Source organism: Crocodylus porosus, unplaced genomic scaffold, assembly GCF_001723895.1.
Source record: "Crocodylus porosus isolate Cpor-Errol unplaced genomic scaffold, CroPor_comp1, whole genome shotgun sequence".
NCBI classification, from domain to species: Eukaryota; Metazoa; Chordata; order Crocodylia; family Crocodylidae; genus Crocodylus; species Crocodylus porosus.
In genome coordinates, this window is record NW_017728950.1 from 69,781,510 (window position 1) to 69,788,159 (window position 6,650).

The window sequence follows — 6,650 nt, forward strand, 5'->3', positions numbered from 1 at the left end:
ACTTGCCAGCTTTATGGCGGATGGTGAAGGTGATCAGTTCATGATCACTGTCACCCAGCTTCCCTTCAACTGTTAGGTTGCCAATTAGGTCATCCCTATTGCCAGTATGAGGTCGAGCAGTGCCAGTACGAGGTCCGTAGACTTCCTATGTCAGATAGAGGTCGTCCACACATGAGAGAACGCTTTACGGCTGCTCAGATTTGGCTGAGCGCTCCTCCCACGAGATGTCTGGGTAGTTAAAGTCTCCCATGACAGCCATACACAGGAATTTTGTGGCCTCAGCCAATTCCCTGATGAACTCCTGGTCGAGGTCTTGACTCTGCATAGGGGGTCTGTAGTAGACCCCCACCATAGTATCCTCTGAGCCATATTCCCCACAGATTTAAACCCAGAGGGTATCAAGTTGTCCACTGTGGGTGCCGATGTCAGCTTGCAGGGACGCATAGCTTTCCTTGTCATAGAGAGCTAAGCTCCTGCCCCTTTTGTCCACTCGATCCCTCCTGTACAGGGTCTAGCCATCTATACCTGTGTTCCAGTCATGGGTGGAGTTTCACCAGGTCTCTGTTATCCCAATGACATCATAGTTATTTGCATTTAGGAGGAAAACAACATGTTGTATGCTCCATGTTGTAAATTTTTTTTCTTTACTTATCTAAGAATTTTATAAAAAGTGTAAACATTGTATAATGATGGAAGTTGGGCAAGAGGCTGGATAATGTACTATTTGGTTGATGTGCTGTTGCAGAATTTAATTGTATTGTTAATGGTGTGTTGGAGGGGCACGAAAAAAGTCATTTTAAAAGTACATTCAGAGTTGTATGTTCTGTTTCTGTTTTGACTACCCAACCACAGAAGCCATTGATGCAAGCAAATCTGTGCACTCACACTGGTGCCCCACTGGAGTCAATCGGCTTTGCACAAGTGCGGGGATTTATCAATATGGAGCTAGTTGAAACATCAAGGCCATGAATAGCCCATTCAATATGCTGATTTAGGGAAAACTAGTTGATGGAACTTCATGAAATCTCTCTGTGACAGGTACATGTCCAGAGAAGCCGCTGATGGGTGATATGCATGCCCTGTTCACCTGATCACAACATACCTCCTTCCTCTCACCTGCCATGACTTGTAAAGACGAATGATTAATTATGGGGAGGTGATACCTGTGGTTACTTGGTGGTCTTAGGGCAGTTGAGTCTATGTTGGTCTTCTGTGGGGCTCCTCCTTCTCTACACCACACTCCTGTCCACTCAGGTATTGCTGTTGGACCTTGACAGTAAGTCTAGTCTCTGTTTGATTCTTCTTCTACTAGGTGCTACATGTGACTCAAGCTTGCTCAGGATGATGCCTATGCCTTTGTTTCAAAGGATTACAACAGAAAAAGGTATCTGAACTTGATTCCTCAGGCTATTTAGCCGGGCAGGGCACTGATGCCGAAATGTTAGCTGAACCCCCATACTGGGGTACTGAACTTAGTCCAGGGTGATTGGGGCACCACTCCCAAATGCCCTTGTCCAAGCTCTCTGCACCTGCTGCCAGGCTGCATTTTGCTTCTAGGCTCCCCTTGCCTGTGTCCCTCACAGGGTGCTGTTCTGTTTGGGTTGGCCTGAGGTAGCTTAGTGTGGGTCCTGTGCTCCAGCTCACTGCTCTCTGCAGCATTCCTGGCCTTCAGTTTTCCTTGCTGGTTATGCAGCATCAGCCAGCTGTCTTTGTATAGCTGTCCTGGCTGTTTTGCCACTAGCTTTGCCATACCTTCTGCTCCCTTCCCTGCCTGACCGCTGCTGTTCTGTGTGAGGGTTCTGGCATGGGCTGTGGTCTGGTGCTGTTTGTGGCAGTTAGATTCTCCTCTCCAATGGTGGAGGAGAAAGATGGAGACGTGGGCTCCCCTCCTGAATCCTGGCATATCCCCCATCTTTTTTCTTTGGTCTGTCCTTTAGCTGAGTTCTCCCAGGCTCTGGGGTAATCAGCCACTCTGGCCAGTCAAATTGCAGCCAGGCTGACCCAGAATATCTGGGCATGCATCCCCTCAAGTGGAGCTGCATGCTTCTTTTCCCCAGGCTTGCACTGACCACCATCTGTCTGGTAAGTTGGCAGCCCGGGCAGGGCCTGTTACAGTCTCATACAATTTTCCTTGCCCATTTGCCATTTGTTGAGCATCAGTTAATCCTCCCTCCACAAAAAAAAAAAAAAAAAAAAATTAACAAAAAGTTATCACTGAGGTTTCAGAGGAGTAATTTCTCCCTGCTGCCCATGAACTGTGCAATAGGTAGATAATTTCACTAACTTTAAGCAACTTCCATGGGAACATGTTATACAAAGAAGTGAGAGTGTCTGAATATCTCCATGCTTTACCTCTTTCCCCCAGTGGCTGAACTTGTTTTTACTTCTATAACATTTCAAAAATGCTATTTTAGGCCAAATTCCAATGCATTGACTCATTCAACATTATCTTGCCATCCAATGTTACTATGTAGTATAATTCAGGTTTTTAGAAGCTAACCTTAAGTGAAGTCACAACAGTCTATGAAAAGGGTGAATAGCTCTGTGACTTATACTGAGGTACTTTGTGACGCAGGCAGGATTTTCTTTGAAAGACTACACTACCCTATTCTCTACACATGGTTTAGCTGAGCAATCTGACACAAAAAATTAATGTAATGTCCCAGAAATGTTATGAATGCAACCTCAGAAAATTTTGATTGAAAAAAATTTGCAACCAACATCTCACCCAGTTCTTTTAACTACCCACCACTGAACTGTTCAAAAGTTAAGGTTTCTGTATAAAGGCTTTGTTTGAAATACACAAAAGAAAGGGGGAAAAAACCTATCTCTACAGGTAAAATCTTTTTCTATCTGAAATGAAAACCACTGAAAGTAGCTGTTGATCTTCAGTGAGAACAAGATGTGCCCTTTATCTTGCAGTTATAAACAAATGACAACAACTAACACTAAGTCTCATAGGGCATTTATACATGTGCTAAGGTTTGGTGGGGGAGCACTCTAATTAAAGTGCCCACAGCATCACAAGTATTCAGCATCCTGCATTTCAAAATGGCAGCAGGAGTGTTTTAACTAAGGCTAATTTAATGAGCACACTAATTAGCATACTCCAGAAGACTTACAGCAGACTTGATAAATCGAGTCTGCTCCAACCCATGCTAATTAGCATGCATCAGAGCAGAGGTCCATCACATGTATACTTCCTTCTAGTACCCCTGAGCTGATAGCTGCCTACTAGGCATTCACACATATCTGATGCCAGCCCCTCACTCACCAGGCAAACTACAGCAGATTTTGTTCAAAAAGAATGTCTCCCTTAGATGTGTGCACAGCATGAGCATTATAGAACTGCTGCCCAAGCTGGATTACACTACACTTAAATCCAGTGATTTCAACAAAAAATGGGCCAAAAATAACTGAGGTAGCTTAAATACAGTGTGTTTGCTCTGCATTTGGCAAAGATTTAAATACAACAGTTTGACCTGTGCCAACATTTCAAATTGGATCAATGTGGGTCACACTGCTGAGCAACTGAAAGACATCCGTGGGTTTTACACACCTTTCCCCCTCCTGCTTGGCAGATGGAAGGCAGTACAATGTACACATTAATGAGCTATGGCAGACTGAGGGAATCCAGGTATCTGAAAAAAGAGCTAGTGTCATCAGCTAATTTTCAGCTATTACAAAGCAAGGTTTGATTTATACAGCTAACATGGCTGTGTATAATTTAGGGAGATCTGCTTCTTTATCATCTTCCAAAACTAATTCATAGTCACTTTTGGGAAAAGATCTGGTTTGAAGATGTTGTGGATCAATGTTTCACTCCAGCTACAAACCATTGGACAGTGAAGATCAGCTGCAACACAACTTAACCCAATGGGAGTTTTGTCATTGACTTAAAAGATAGAGGGCTGAAACCAAGGCTTTTAAAACCTTGACTAATTCATTCTGAAAACTGCACTTCTGATATACTCAAATAACATATAAAAGCCACCAGGAATAGGAGGTTGCCAAAAATTTTAGGCTGAAGTGACCATCTTCAAATTGAGATGATTGGTCCCTCTGTATTAAACAATAATTCTACCCCTCAGTAGAAAAACAAGACACAAGTTTTCTTAAGCTCTGTAACAACCTATCCAGAACCAGAGTTCTGAAGATATATCAGGTAAAATCTATGCTTTACTACCCTTTAATGAATGTGGTCCAAGCTTGGTATTTGTTCCATGTCCAGTTTGAAGTATATGTGGTTAAAATGGCCATATGCCTAAAAATAAAAGATAATGTTTTAAAATAAAAGATATACACTGTTGACCTGTATTCTGAAAACCATGGCAGTCAATCCACACAATGAACACCACCAAGGCACAGCAAAGGACCTAGCTTTTATAGGTACTTAGGCACCTAGGCACACATATCAAGGGATTTAACTCCCATTGAGTTAGGTCATTAAATGGCCTTCAGATCTTGTCATGTATGTCTTTTCTGGGGGTTTGGTTTGTGAAGTAGCTTCCATAACGTGTGTGCATGTGTGCATGTACCAGTGGAGTAGAAGGCTGGTTAATGTGACAGAAGATCTACCAGTTAAGGCAGGTCTTTATGCATAATGTAATTGAAGGGAAAACACAATTGATTTCATTTTCCTGAAGGGAAATGATCAGTGTTCAAAACTTTAAGGGATTGTAAGAAGGGATACATGAAATTTGGCTGTAGAGTGTGTCTGAGATTTTAGAGATCAACAGGTAAGTCTGGCCTATTCCTATTCAACAATTCTTTTGCGCTGTACTTCTAGAACTGTGTCAATTGGTTCCTGTCAAAGAAACCTGTGCAGCTGGCTCTCTAGCATCTAATTTGGCCTTGAATGAATGTTTCCTCAACCACTTGCCATACTGTCAGTCATACTGGGCAATACCGCTAACAATTCTACAGCAGTTAGTTCTTCCATAATCTTAGCAACTGTATTGTTCATTGTTATATTTTGTAGAATATCAGGCAGACCTTAAAGGACCAGAAGAAAAGATACACACACACATACACATGCACACACGCATATCCCTCATCCTCTGATTTGCCAGAAGTGGATTGGCCCAAGTTCAAGAGCTGTTCTTGAAGCAGAACCTCTTTTTAATCACATTTCATACTGCTGAAAAGCCAATCCATGCATGTAAGTGAATGCTACCAGAGGTTTTTTAATCCAGATAAAAAACCCTTCTGCAAAAGAACCGAAAACCTGCTGAAATAGAAAGCAAATAAGATGTGCATCTCTGAAGCACCAAGCTGCTTGCACCCCCACTCAGATTTTTACTTTCATCTGATCTATGTTCACTGCTAAAAATGATCCTGTGCTTACTTTGAAAGTTTTAGGGAGGCTATCAAAGTAAAGAACTTGAACCACTGCAGACTAGCGATTACAATTGTCTGATCCAGTGAAGAATATGGAGTTGCTTTATCCACATTGGTAAAGCCTAAAAAAAACTGAACCAGGAACCAGTATATTTTAAAACACTGAAGCTCAGATCCTCAAAGGTTTTAGGTATCAGTTGAACTCCCATTGAAATAAATATTTAATAAGGTACATATCATCTCATTTGAGCCTGTTTTTAGGTTCTCGATATATGGGTATTTTTACCAAAATGTAAATAGACAATTAATTTCATATTCAATCATTTATGTTACATATTTTCACAACTTATCTACTAATAGGTAGGCATGACTGTAGCCATGTTATATATTTAGAACCGGCACTGCAAACTATCCTAAACTGACAGCAGGAAATATTGATCTGTATTTGACATATGCCATATTGAAAACCTGGTTCTTGCTGGATAAAACATTTACCTGTTCACTTCTTGCATGACTTTTCTGTTAAGTAAATGATGTTGATGAATAATGGGCAGAGAACCTTCAGAAAAATGGCATATAAAAATAAGAGGGATGGAAAACATACCTGACCCTTTGACAGGACATTAGAATCCATCACTCCTAAATGCTTTACAAGAAACTACTCAATACAGCAGGGGCAGGCAAAATACAGCCTGAGGCTGGATTTGGCCTACCAAATGGCTGGATCCAGTCCACAGCTTCCCCTGCAATGTCCCAGAGGGGGCTGAGCTCTACCCAATCCCACCTAAGCCCCTGATGCCTGCCTTCCTCCCTGGCCACTGCCAACCCGCTTCTGGAGGGGCTGTTCCCAGTACAGCTGCAGCTGGCCAGATGGTCCTCTGCTCCTCTCACCTTCAGGAGGAGGAGCTGGGCTGAAGCTTACCCCTCACCACCCACCCGGAGTGGCGCAGCCAGGGGCAGGAGTGGAAAAAGTGGCCACTGGAGGCAAGGGGAGCACAGCAGCACCTGGCTGGCTGCAGCTGCACCAGGAACAGCCCCATCAGAAGCTGTGCACCCTGGCCAGAGCTGGTGGCGTTGATCTGCTCCCCTTGCCTCTAGCTGCAGCTCCTGCTGCACTGTACTATACCATACTGTGCTGCTCTGCTCTGGGCAAGTGAGCAGGCAGGCAGAAGGCTTCACTAGGGAGGCTCCTGCCCAGCTGGGAGGCTCCTGCACAGCACATGAAGATCCACACCCATACCCTCCCACAGCCGCCCACACATACTCCCACCCCTACCATACTCACACCCACATTATCCCACCCCCCCACC

The 6,650-nt window shown here is 43.4% G+C and overlaps 1 long non-coding RNA gene across 1 annotated transcript in view; it reads right to left on the reverse strand.

The window, feature by feature from the left end:
* LOC109323708 overlaps window positions 1-6,650 on the reverse strand; it is an 89,427-nt gene that overhangs the window by 81,288 nt on the left and 1,489 nt on the right. The window lies entirely within an intron of this gene.